Genomic DNA, 14,771 nt, shown 5'->3' with positions numbered 1-14,771 from the left:
AAGGGAGAAATTGACAGTAACACAATAATAGTAGGGGACTTTAACACCACACTTATGTCAATAAATAGATCATCCAGACCAAAAAAAAAACAACAAGGAAAAATTGGCCTTAAATGACACATTAGACCAGATAGACTTAACAGATATAGATAGAACCTTCCATCCAAAAGCAGCAGAATATACATTCTCTTCAAGTGCAAACAGAACATTCTCCCCATAGATTATATGCTAGGCCACTAAACAAGTCTCAATCATTTAAGAAGACTGAAATCATATCAAGGATCTTTTCTGACCACAACTCTTGAGACTGGAAAATAACTATAAGCAAACAAAAAAACACTGCAAAAACACCAACACACAAAGGCTAAACAATATGATACTAAACATTAATTGGTCACTGAAGAAATCAAAGGGGACATCAGAACTAAAAACCTGTATACAAAAGAAAATGGAAATGCAACAATAAAAAGCTATGGGACACAACAAAAGCAATTCTCAGAGAAAGTTTACACTGATACAAGCCTACTTCAGGAAAAAATCCTAAGGATGCCGCAAAAAGCTCTTAGAGCTAATAAAGGAATTAAGTAAAGGTCCATGATACAAAATTAATTACAGAAATCTGTTGTGTTTCTATACACTAACAATGATCTGTCAAAAAGAGAAATTAAGAAAATGGTCCCATTTAAAATGGCATCAAAAACAATAAAACAACTAGAATTTATCTAATTAAGGAGGTAAAGGATCTGTACTCTGAAACTTCTAAGACATTGATGAAAGAAATTGGAGACAACATGAACAGATGGAAAGACATGCTATACTCATGGATTGGATGAATCAATACCCTTAAAATGACCATACTACCCAAGGCAATCTATAGATTCAATGCAATCCCTATCAAAATTTGTATGGAAACACAAAATACCCCGAATGGACAAAGCAATCTTGAGAAAGAACAAAGCCGCAGGTATCACATTTCCTGTTTAAAACAATACTACAAAGTTATAGTACTTAAAACAATACAGTACTGTTAGAAAAACAGACACATACATCAATGGGAAAAAATATATTTCCCAAAATAAATCCACTCTTCTATGGGCAATTAATCTATGACAAAGGAGGCATACATATACACTGTATAAGGCATATACAATGAAAAGACAGCTTCTTCAATAAATGGTGTTGCAAAAACTGAACAGCTACATGCAAAATAACCTAACTGGACTACTTCTCTTACCATATACAAAAATACATTCATAACGGGCTAAACAGTTAATGTAATACCTGAAATCATAAAACTCCTAGAAGAAAACATAGACAGTATGGTCTTTGACATTGGTCTTTCACTTTGGGAGGATATGTCTCTTCAGGTAAGGGAAACAGAAGCAAAAATAAACAAACGTAACTATATCAAACTACAAAGCTTTTTCATAGTGAAGGAAACTAACAACAAAATGAAAAGGCCATCTACTTAATGGGAGAAGATATTTGCAAATAATATATCTGATAAAGAGTTAATATCCAAAATATACAAAGAACTCACTCATACATCTCAACATCAAATAAAAGAAAAACTTGATTAGCAAATGGGTAGAAGGCCTGAATAGATAGTTTTCCAAGATGGTCAACAGACACATGAAAAAATGCTTAACATCACTCATCACCAGAGACATGCAAATTAAAGCCAAAATGAGTTATCATCTCACACCTGTCAGAATGGCTATTATCAAAAAGACAACCAAAACAAGTGTTGGCAAGGATGTAGAGAAAAGGAAATCTTTGTGCACTGTTGGTGGGAATGTAAAATGATGCAGCCACTATGGAAAACAGTATGGAGATTCCTCAAGGAATTAAAAATAGAACTACCATACAGTCTAGCAATTCCACTTTTGGGTATTCTGAAGGAAACAAAAACACTAATCTGAAAAGATATATGCACCCTTATGTTCACTGCAGCGTTGTTCACAACAGCCAAGATATAGAAGTAACCTGTGTCCATTGACAGATGAGTGGATATATATATAGTGGAATACTCATCAGTCATAAAAAATAAATAATAAAATATTGCCATTTGAGACAACCTGAATGGACCTAGAGGGTATTTTGCTAAGTAAGGTAAGTTAGAGAACAACAAATACTATATACCATATGATTTCACTTCTATAAAAATCTAAAATGAAAACATAAACAAACATAACAAAACAGAAACAGATTCATACATACAGAGATCAGATAGGTGGCTTCCCAGAGGGACAGAGAGTGGCAGATTAAAAATAAAAACAAAACAAAAAATTGGTAACTACGTGAAGTAATAAATGCTAATTAGCTTGATTGTGTGATTATTTCACATTTACATTTATACAAAAACATCACATTGTACACCTTAATATATACAATTATTGTCCATTATATCTCATAAATCTGAAAAAAATATAAAAAACAAAAAAGAAAGTTGATTAAATGTTCCAATTAATAAATTAGAAAAAGGACTATAAGAAATGAGGTGAAGTTGGTAAAAGGGTACCTATTTTCAATTTTAGAAGAAAAAGTCTGAGGATTTAATGTATTAAGTGGCAACCATAGTTAATAATACTGTATTGTATAATTGAAATTTACTGAACAAATGGAACTTAAGTGCTCTCACACAAAAAAGATAAATATATATGATGGATGTGTTAATTAATTTGATTGTGGTAATCCTTTACAATGTGAACATATATCAATCATCATGTTGTTCAGTTTAAATATGTTACAATTTTACTTATCAGTTATACCTCAATAAAGCTTAAAAATAAAAATTAAAAAACGAATGGATAAAGAAAATGTAAAAATAATAATAAAAGAATAAAGCAGCAAATCCTGCCATTTGTCACAACATGGATGAATCTTGAGAATATTATGCTAAATGAAATATCAGATAAAGACAAATACTGTATAATCTTATTTAATTGTGGAATAAGACATAAGAACCAGACAACAGATTGGTCTCTGCCAGGGGCAAGGGCTGGGGGTGGGATAAATGGATAGAGCTGGTGAAAGTGTTCAAACTTCCAGTTATAAGATGAATAAATTCTGGGGATGTAATGTACAGATGTAATATACAGCATGGTGATTATAGTTAACAATACTATATTACATATTTGAAAGTTGCTAACAGAGTAGCTTTTAAAAACTCCCACCAGAAAAAAAGATGTAACTATGTAAGCTAATGGATGTGTTAACTAATCTTATTGTGGTAATCATTTTGCAATATACACATGTAGAATCTATAGTGTACATCTTAAACTTACACAATGTTAATTTTCAACTATATCTCAATAAAGCTGGAATTTTTTTTAATTTGTTTTTTTTTTTTTACTTATACATAATGGAAGAGGAGATAGTTGTAAAGAATTAGTGACAATTTTTCTTTAAATTTGGAATTCGGAAAGGTCCTTAAAATACAAGGAAAACTGATCTAATACGTAGAGGCAAGGACATCAGCCCATCAGCCATGCCTTCATGGGAAAAAAAAAAAATACTGGAGAGAGGAAGGAAAGTGTCTTGAGCACTTTGCCCAATACCATGGAATTTTGCTCTCTGTTTTTGACAGAGAAATGGCAGTCATAATGGAAAATGTTTAGATAGAAGAATTTAATATTTCAATGCTGGGTGAAGTCAGTTGTATTTTTCTTAATCTCTCCTCTTCATGTTGTTACCTTTGTGGTTTCTTGCCTCCAAATTATTCTATATTTTGCTTTAAAAAAGTGCTTCCCTTTAGACTACACCATACTACAAATGAAAAACCCTTGACTGTTTTTCAGTTTTCAAATCTATAGGTTTCTAACCTCTATATAATTTATTCCCATATTAAACATTGAACCTCATGTCTAGCCATTACTATGTCTCTGTGAAAACTAGACATTTTTACATAATTGGAGTAGAGAGCTGTACATAGTGCATGATCCAAGGGTTTCGGGCAGTGTTTCACAAAAGCACATCATAAACCCTCCCTGGAAGTCTCAAATTTCCATACTGAAAGCCTGCGCTAAAATACACGTGTTATTTGCTAGTGGCAAAACATTCAGCTTTTATCTGCACTTAACACTAAGCAAAAACAAGTTTACAGTATCAGTCAGCTTACTGGGAAAATGACCAGACACTAAAGCTTAGTGAAAGTGTCATACAGAAGTAACAGATCAGTAAATATTCTCTTTCAGGGCTTATCGAACAGTGAGTGTAAACAGGGTGAGGAAGCAGCAAATTTATTTTTAGTTTTATCTGCATAAGTCTATGTCTTTCCTGCTGCTACCTTTTCATGATCTCAAACCTATATGTGAAATACTCTACATGCCATCTTCTATATATTCTCAATTTTCACAGTAAAATAGTATGGTATAGTACAAAGCATATCAACTCTGGAATTAGACAGATCTAGAATTCGATGCTGTATGACCCTAGATACTTTTTAAAATCTCTCTACTTTAATTTAACAACTTAAAATATAGGGTTAATATCTACCTCTAGATTGTTTTAAGTATTAAATTATGTATCTAATATTTAAATGTTCCATATGTGCTTGAAAAGAGTGTGCCTTCTCCCCTCTGGCTAGTAAAATACTCTATATTCAAACTTAGATTATGAGGCAAAATTTTGTAAGGGTTCTACTACTTAACAGTTGTATGACTGGATAAAGCAATTAAACATTATGGGCAGTAGTTTTCCATCCGTGAAGTGAAGACCATTGTAGTACTAACTTTGGAGACTTGTTTTGAAGTTAAAGTGAATAAATGCATGTAAAGAACCTTGCACATGGTTATTAATATTTCATTATTGATTTATGTCTATTAAGCTAACCATTTTTGAAAGAAGACAGCTAAAACTCTAAAATACAATTGCGCCCATTAATAGACTGAGAAATCAGAAGATAATAGAATGCTTTCTCTTCCCTCCACACTACCACCATGTCAACAAGACTCCAGTATAACAGTAGATTACAGCTGAAAGAGCTGCTAAACACAGAGTGTCTGAGAAGCAGTGCAGAGACACCCCAAACCAAGAATGACAAAAACAAGTATGTTAGATGAATTTGAGCCCTCTGATGGATATACATACAATAAACATTAACTAGAGTCCAACTGTTAGCTATATTAACATAAGTGCTCATGCTAAAGTTCCATTTATACCAGGTACAATTACTCAATACAACATTCCTCACTTTCAACAAAAAATTACAAGATATGATAAAAATGCAAGAAAAAAAACACAGTCTGAAGAGACAAAGTAAGCATCACAATCAGATTCTGTGTCAGATATGACACAGATGTTGGAATTATCAAGCAGGGAATTTAAAATGTCTGTAATATGTTCCTGATTCTAAAGGAAAAATACAAGAATATGTGGGTATTCCAAGCAGAGAGATGGAAACTCTAGGAAAAAGTCAAAAGTAAATATTAGAAATAGTAAAACACTGTAACCAAAACAAAGAATACCTTTCGATAGGATCAACAATAGATCCAACACAACTAAAGAAAGAATTAGTGAGCTTATTATGAGTTAATAGAAACTTCCTGAACTGAAATGCAAATAATAATAATAATGACAAAAATGGAACAGAATATCCAAAGACTATGGAACAATTTCAAAAGGTGTAATATATGCATAACTGAAACAAAATAAGAAGAAATACAGAGAAGAGCAGAATAAATATTTGAAGTAATAATGGCTAAGGATTTTTGACAATTAATGACAGACAACAACCCACAGATCCAGGAATCTCACTGAACTGCAAGCAGGATAAATATCAAGAACAATACAGATAAAATTTAAAATATATCTAGGTATATCATATCAAAACTAAGTAAGTCTAAAGACAAAATATCTTGGAAGCCAGAGTCAGGGAGGAAAATACTTTACTGACAGAATTTCAAGGATTAAAGTTACAGACGACTTATCATTAGAAACCATGCATATAGAAGGAGATTAAGGTAAAATCTTTGATTCCTTAAAATAATATTATAAAATTAATAGAATTCTATATCCAGTGAAATTATCTTACAAAAGCAAAGAAAAATGAAGACTTTCTCTAAAAGGTCTTTAATGAGGGAATTAATTGTGAGCAGACTTTATAAGAAATATTAAAAGTTCTTCACTCAGAAGAAAAGACATAGGTTGAAAGCTAGGATCTACATAAAGAAAAGAATAGTGTAGGGGAAAGTAAGGATAAGTTAAAATCTACTATTTTTCTTATTCTTAATTAATCTAAATGGTAATTGTGTATTTAAAGAAATAATATCATATTTGTAATTATAGCTTATAGATAAATTGATAGTAATGTTACAAAAACATTTGTGAACTATTAGAAACACTCTATTATAACATAATATAAGGTTATTTGAAGTTGGACATAGATATTTTCAAATTTACATTGTAAACTCTAGGTTAACGAATAAAATATTGAAAATAAATATGAATGATATGTCAAATATGAATAATACATCATGTATGAGAGCAGAGATACAATGGAACAAAATAAAATGCAACAAGTAGAGAATAGTTACAAGAATGGCAGGTTTTAATACAGTTATAGAAATAATCACTTTAAATGGGAGTGGTTTAAATATACCAATTAAAAGACAGACTGTTAGAGTGGATAAAATTTAAAAAGTAATACTCAACTATCTGTTGTCTACCAGAGACTCATTTTAAATATAAAGAATTAGGTTAAAAGTGATGGCAGGATAAAAGATATTCCATACTAACACTAATTGAAAAACAACAAAAACAACCCTGAAATAAGCTATATTTATTTAAGAAAAAGCAGATTTTATAAAGGAAAATTACTAAGAAGAAAGGACATTACATACTGACAAAAGGATCATTTACCCAAGAAGACATCAAAATTCTAAACATGTATGAATGTATTAAAAGAGCATCAAAATACATGAATCAAAAACTTATAAAAGTTAAAAAAAAGATACATACAAATCCACTTCTATAGCTGGGATGGACTGCAACATGAAGAAGCAGACGTGGGCATCTTCCTATCTTGGGCTGTGCAGTTCACAAAGTTCAGCCAGGCTGAGAAGGCAGAACTTGACAACCACTTTGAAAATCTTCTGGTCCCAGAGGACCATACCAAGCACTAGACAGAGGAAATCCTAAGGCAGAGAGCTGCTGTAGCCCAACCTCAGTGCCCATTTGTAGGAGTTTATGTATGAGAAGCTAAGCAGGAAGGTGCCCTTGCAAGTCACCAGTGGGGAACATAACAGAGGTGGCCAGTGAGCTGGCATCCATTGCTTCTAAAGGAAAGACATTGATCAGGATGGCAGAAGCTGGAAAAACACCTGGGAGCCACAGAGAGGGATTTTATCACACAGCCTTGTGAAATAAAATTCATATTTTATGGTAAGACAAGAAAAATTTAAACATAAAAAATTCTTCCCTTCCCTTTGGCCCCCTCTCCCAAAACTGCATTGTGTATCTGCATTATGCATTGACCACAATATCGGCAGAAATACCTGCTCAACCATAAAGAGCAACATTCTCCTATCATCAACAAGACAATTCCTTAAAAGGTAACATTCCTTCTTGATTTTGTAAGGGGCCATGATGATGCTGAGCTCTGGATTGTGTGAACTGTCAATAATATGTCATTTAAGGTACAGCCCTCAGTCTCAAAAAACTTACAAAACTGTGCCTTGATTTCTAACCAGTGGAAAAGTTCTCAGAGCTTTCTGAGATGCTCTTCCCAGATTACAATCCTCAAATTTGGCTGGAATAAAAGTTTCCATTTCTTTCTTAGATTGACTGATTAACTTTTCACTGATAGTCTCCATCAAGTAACCTCACACCCCAGTGCAACTTCTTAGAATGGGGCTGGATGATGATTTCCAAGGCAGAAATGGCTCCTCCAAAATGGTCCTCTGGACTTAGATGCCTGTAAAGCACTGCTGAAGGAAGCCAGAGTGGCAGAAGCCAAAGGCATAACAGTGGTGCCTGACTTTCAGGAAACTAGGCCTTACAATTATATTCTCTTGGTGAGTGCCTCTGCATTTTGGAATGATGAAATGGACAGGACTTAACAAGAGCTCCAAGTGGCCCAGTTAGAGTTTGACTGGCAGGCAGAAGTGACCCATCTCCTTGTGGAGAAAATCAGCAGCACTCACTTGAACCACCTTCACTGCCTCCATGAGCTCCTAGAATCTCAGACAACTTACTGTGTATAGAGCTACTGCCATGTGCTGGGCTTACAGAAACAGCTGGGGAGATTTCCAGACACCTTTGTGGACACAACATAACCTATCTCCCAACCTCTGAGCAGCACCTCACCCAGCACCAGGGCTACTATGCCTGTGGTACCCTTTGTGGGTGGCCTGGCCTCTCCAGGGAGGCCACTATCTACCAGGAGAAGTTTGCCTCACCCACCAGCAGAACTCAAAAGCCCAGATACTCTACAACAACAAAGCAGCTGGACAGCAGTGAGTTGGCCCTACTGACTGGTGAACTCATCACTGTCTACAGTATGCCCAGCATGGACCCTGACTGACTCACTGATGAGAGAGGCAGCAAGAAGAGAGAGGTCCCCATCACGTACTTGGTGCTGCTCACCTAAGTGGGCCCCTCCCAAGCCCCTGCCCATTCTGGCTTGGGCAGGAGAGGATGGGTGCAACTCTGCCACTAATCTTGTCTATTGGTGTTCCAGCTGCTGAGGGTGGGGAGAATAACTCCATTCTCTCCTTGCCCCCAGTTATGCAGCTATGAAGGGATCCCAGAGGCTGAATGATACTATTCTTTCCTCTATCCCTGTTTCTGACCTGTGGTTCTGGATTCTCCAACCCTGTCTGCTTCCCCTAAGCACTCCAGCCCTCCCGGCTCGTGTTAAGGACAGAGAGGTTTGGCTTCAGCAACTGTACTCGGCACCTAGGCATGTGTGGGAGTCAGCCACAGACTGCCTGAGGGTGTCTTGGGGTACATCCTTGATAAGAAGATAGCACCTACCTCTTAGTTGCCAAAAGCAGTAAAAGGGGAAAGGCAGGAAGGACTGACAGCCCCCAGGGACTGGATGCTGTCCCCTCTGGATGAACTGGAGCTGAGAGGGAGTCTGGCTTGAGAGGCAGGGTTGCGCCAGTGAGTGGCATCTCCCCAATGCTACCCTTCTACTCCCATCCCCTTATAGTTCAAGCCAAATATGGTGGCTTCAGCCTGCACCAATCTGAACTCACTTTTTAACTTATCTTTTTACTCTACCTGTCTGCTTGCTCTAGCAGTGATGAATAATAAACCATCGCTTGTGTGCCCCCAAATAAGAACATATATGGCAAATCCACAGATAACAACATACTCAATGGTGAAAAGCTGAAAGAGTTTTCTTGAAGATTAGGAACAAGACAAGGATGCCCACTTTTATTCAACATAGTATTGGAAATCCTAGCCAGGGCGGTTAGGCAAGAAAAAGAAATAAAAGGCATCTAAATCAGAAAACAGAAGTAAAACTGTCATTAACGGCAGGTGACATGATATTAGATATAAAAAGCTCTAAAGACTCCACCAAAAAACCTGTTAGAACTAATAAATGAATTCAGCAAAGTTGCAAGATGCAAAATCACAGATAACAATCAGTTGTGTTTCTATGTACTAATAACAAAGTATCCGAAAGAGAAATTTTAAAAATCCCATTTATAATTGTATCAAAAGGAATAAGACATCTAGGAATAAAGTTAGCCAAAGAGGTGAGAGACTTGTACACTGAAAACTATAATATGTTAATGAAAGAAATTGGTGACTTTTTAGAATATGTCACCAAAAGCAAAGGTAACAAAAGCAGAAATCAATAAGAGGAAGCATATTAAACATAAAAACTTTCACACAGTGAGAGAAACCATTGATAAAATAAAAAGGCAACCTACAGAAAGGGAGACAGTATTTGCAAATAATATATCTGATACAGAGTTAATATCTAAAATACAGACCCATACAAGTCAACAGCAAAATAAAAAACTAATTTAAAACTATGCAGATGATCTAAATAGAAATTTTCCAAAGAAGACATACAGATGGCCAACAGGTACATAAAAAGGTTCTCAACATCACAAATTATCAGGGAAATGCAAATGAAAACCACAATGAGGTATCACTTCACACCTGTCAGAATAGCTATTATCAAAAAGACAACAAATAGCAAGTGCTGGAAAAGATGTGAAGAAAAGGGGACACTCATGCATTATTGGTGGGAATGTAAATCAGTGCAGCAACTATGGAAAACAGCATGGAAGTTCCTCAAAAATTAAAAAAAAAAATGTAACTACCTTATGATCCAGCAATTCTACTTCTGATATTTATTCAAAGGAAATGAAACACTAACTTTAAATGGTATCTGTACCTTCATTATGTTCATTACAGCATTATTTATAATAGTCAAACCATGGAAACAATCTAAGTGTCCACTGGTGAATAAATGGATAAATTTAAATATAAATGGATACATGTATATGTATATATGTCATAAAAAAGAAGAAAATTCTGCCTTTTGCTACAACATGGATGGACTTTGAAGACATTATGCCAAATAAGTCAGACATAAAAACAAATACTGTATAATCTCACTTATATGTGGAATCTAAAAAACCAAAACAGAACAAAACAAACAAAACCCACCAAATATATAGATAGATACAGAGAACAGATTGGTGACTGATAGGTGCAATAAAAACAAAAATCACTCAAATGGGTGAAGGAGGTCAGAAAGTACAAACTTCCAGTTATAAAATAAATGAGTCATGGGGATGTACAGTACTGTGACTGTAGTTAATAATACTGTATTGGATATTTAAAAGTTGCTAAAAATGTAGACCTTAAAAGTTTAGATCACACACAAAAATTATAACTATGTTTGTTGAATGATGTTGACTAGACTTCTCATGGTGATCATTTTGCAATACATACATATATCAAATTACTATGTTGTACACCTTAAACTAATATGTTATATGTCAATTATAAGTCAATAAAAATACATGAAGCAAAAATATATAATAGAAAAATTGAAAAAATCCACTATTACAGTTGGAAACTTCAACACCTCTATCGGTACTTGATAGATAGAAGGCATGAAATATATCCATAAAGTATATCAATAAAGATATAAAAGACCTAAACAGTACTACCAATCTACTTAATATAATTAACATTTATAAAATATTCTATCTGATAGCAGCAGAATATGCATTCTTCTTTACACACAAAGAATTTTCATCAGATAAATCACATTCTTGGCTACAGAAAAGAACAATAAAAGTTTTACAAGAATTTAAATCATATAATGTGTGTTCTCATAATACAAGGAAATTAAACTATTAATCAACAGAAAGCTAGCTTTACAATCCTTAAATATTTGGAAATTGAAGTGGAAAAGTCTATGTAACACAAGAGTCAAAAAAGGCAGCTCAAAATAAATTAAAAATTTGTTTATACCAAATTAAAATAAAAATAAAGTTTATTAAAATTTGTGGGATATAGCTAATGCAATAATTTAAGAGAAAATTTATAGCATTAAATGTGTATATTAGAAAAGAAAGATCTAAAACCAATACTTTAATCTTCAAACTTTTAAAGAGAGAATATCAATTTAAGATCAAACTAATCAGAAAAAAATGAAAAAAAAGAGACAAAAATAAATGAAATTGTGGATAAAAAAGTATAGAGAAAAATCAATAAAACCAAGAACTGGCCTTTTGAAAAGATAAACAAGACAAGCATGTAGCCAGGTTAACCAGGAAAAAAGGAAGGAAGATGACACAAATTACTGATATCAGATATAAAAGAGAGGTCATTAGTATTGTTCTTGTACGCATTCAAAGAATAATAAGGGGTACTATGGACACATATGCCCCAAAATTTGAAAAGTAGATAAAATAAACAAATCTATTGAAAAACTCAAACTACCAAATCTTAGTAGAGGGGAAATAGATTGAATTAGTAGTCTAAAAGTAACAAAAATGAAAGTGCAAGGCTCAGATGGTTTTATTGGTGAATTCTACCAAATATTTAAGGAAAACTTACTACCAATTCTACATAATCTCATCCAGAACATAGAAAAAGAAAATACTTTCTAATGCATTTTATCTGGCCAGAATCACTGCAATACCAAAGTGATATATAGAGATCTGGGAGGAAAAACTTTTTCTCTACCCTATTAAGTTTTTATCTCTGGGGGCCTGCAAATTAAACTAACAAGAGAAAGATTAAGAGGAAAAAAAGAACATAATTTTTATTAATATTTACATGCATGGGAGTTTCACAAAAGGTAAGTGGCACTCAAAGCAGTTAAACTTGGGGGCTTCTATACCCTTTTAACAAAGGAAAGAGGGCTTGGATTCCAAGGGACCACAGATTATGGGGACGTGGTTAGGAAATATATGAGGGAACTAATGGAAGATAAGAACTGTTTTAGTTAGCTCTGTTTATGCAAAGTCATTCTGGTGTCTACTCTCCATCTCCAGTGATAATAGTCACTCTTCTCTTCCTGGAACAAGGGGCAGGCACTTTCAGAAAGGGAAGTTTTGTCCTGCTCTTAGGTAGATAGGAAGAGGCAGATAACACTTCTTGAAAAAGCTGATTCTCAGTTGACTTCCGCTCACAATGATTTTTATGTCAAATTGGTATGTTCTAAGTTGGCATATCATTATCCCTTTCATAGATATTATAATAAAAGAAAGCTAATTTCTGTCATAAAAAGATATAAAATCTTTAAAAAATACTAGCAAATAGAATCCTATAATATATAAAAATAATAATATATCACAATCATGTTGGGTTTATTCCAGGAGTATAACACTGATCCAACATTTGTAAGTCATCATATTAACAGGCTAAATAAGAAAAAACCATATGATTATATCAACTATATCAGAAAAAGCATTCAATGAAATTCAACATTCATTCATGTTAGTAGCTTTCAAAAAACAGGAATAGAAGAAAGCTTCCTTTGCCCCATTAAGTGTATATGCAAAAAAATTTACAGCTAACATAGTATTTAATAATGGTTAGAATCTATGCACTCTCCCCGTAAGACTATAAACAAGTTGTAGATGTCCTCTTTCACAACTCCTATGCGACATAGTCCATGGACAACTAGATAGTGTAGTAAGTCATGAAAAAGAAATACAAGTCATATAGATTTGAAAAAAAAATTGTCTATTGTAGATGATGTGTCTAGTACAAATTCCCATAGAACCTAAAGACAAAAACAAATAAACAACAACTCCTGAAAACAGTGAGTATAGCAAGGTCACATAATGAAAGGCCAATATATAAAATTAAATCTTTCCTATGTCAATGAAATTTTAATTAATAATCAAGAAAAAAGGGGAATTTTATTCAAGGCAAACTGAGGATTATAATCCAGGAGACAGACTCTTAAAAAGCTCTGAAAAATGTTCTGTCACTTAGAAGTCAAAGGCACAGTCATATCCATTTTTGACACAAAGAGTTGTACATCAAAATTATACACTGACATTTTATGTAAAGTTCACCAAAGATACAGTCCAGGTTAGCACATGCAAAATGAGCAACAAATCACCAAGACTGCCTGCAGAATTGGGAAAAGTGCTAATCTTTTAAGAAATTACATTACTATCATCAGAAGAAAGGAACAATAATTGATCTTTGCAGTTGAACAGGCATTCCCACCTTTGAGGCGGTCTGGTTACTGTATAATGCAGATACACATTGCACATTAGGCAGCGAGGGAGGAGGCCCAAGTGAATAGAGAGAATTTTATGTTTATACTTTCTTGTCCTGACTTAAAATATAAATGCTATTTCACCAATTTCCCCCTTTTGATCATTAATTTTTTTTTAAAAGAAAGCATTAGGTGGTCAAATATTTGGTCCCCCAGTGTCAAGCTTGGTTGCTTACCTGCCCTAGATCCATCATGTCCTTTGATGTCAGGTCTTTATAACCTGGTTCATGCTTTCCTTTTAGGGGGGTAGGCTGGTAGAATGCTTGGCAAAGACTGATAGACAATTCCAGATTGTCCAATAGGATTTATGCCAATTTTACCTTGTATATGCATTGTGCATACCCATTATTTTACATAGAACTACACATACCACCAATAGTTTCAAGTCATTTAGACATCATTATTTTACTGAAGTTTTGAATATACTTTGAGAGGCACAAGAAATTATTATTCTTTAAATGTCACAGAACACAATCAATATAGTCTATAACAACAAATTCATAAGCAGAGATTTGTTTATTTTTGTTTTATTTCCTTTGGTTTAGGAGATGGATTGAAAAGATACTGTTATAAATTATGCAAAAAAGTGATCGGTCTATGTTTACCTCTAGGAGTCTTATAGTATCTGATCTTACATTTAAGTCTTTAATCTAGTTTGAGTTTATTTTTATATAGTTTTAGAAAGTGTCTTATTAAATTCTTTTACATTTAGCTGTCCAGTCCACCACTTATTGAAGAGAGTGTCTTTTCTCCATTGTATATGTGGTATATCTTTCCAACTGTTTGTGTCCTCTTCAATTTATTTCATCAGTGTCTTAAAGTTTTTCAACTACAGGTATTATACCTCTTTAGGTAGGTTTATTCCCTATGTCTTCATTTCTCTTGACTCTGTATTATTATCTTCATATTAGGAAAAAAAAAACTTTTCATATTGTGTATCCATTACCATATCTTTTCTAACTATAGTTATTTGTAATACTTTTATCTTTTAACATTTGTATCAGGATTGAAAGTGATTTAACAACCACTGTTACAGTATTACAGTATTCTATTT

At 33.7% G+C, this 14,771-nt stretch overlaps 1 pseudogene; it reads left to right on the top strand.

The window, feature by feature from the left end:
• The first annotated feature begins 1,319 nt into the window (after window positions 1–1,319).
• Window positions 1,320–8,590, top strand: LOC105085541 (endophilin-B2-like; annotated as a pseudogene).
• The last annotated feature ends 6,181 nt before the right edge of the window (window positions 8,591–14,771 follow it).

Source organism: Camelus dromedarius, chromosome X (genome assembly GCF_036321535.1).
Source record: "Camelus dromedarius isolate mCamDro1 chromosome X, mCamDro1.pat, whole genome shotgun sequence".
Taxonomy (NCBI): domain Eukaryota; kingdom Metazoa; phylum Chordata; class Mammalia; order Artiodactyla; family Camelidae; genus Camelus; species Camelus dromedarius.
This window is presented reverse-complemented; position numbering and strand designations above follow the sequence as displayed.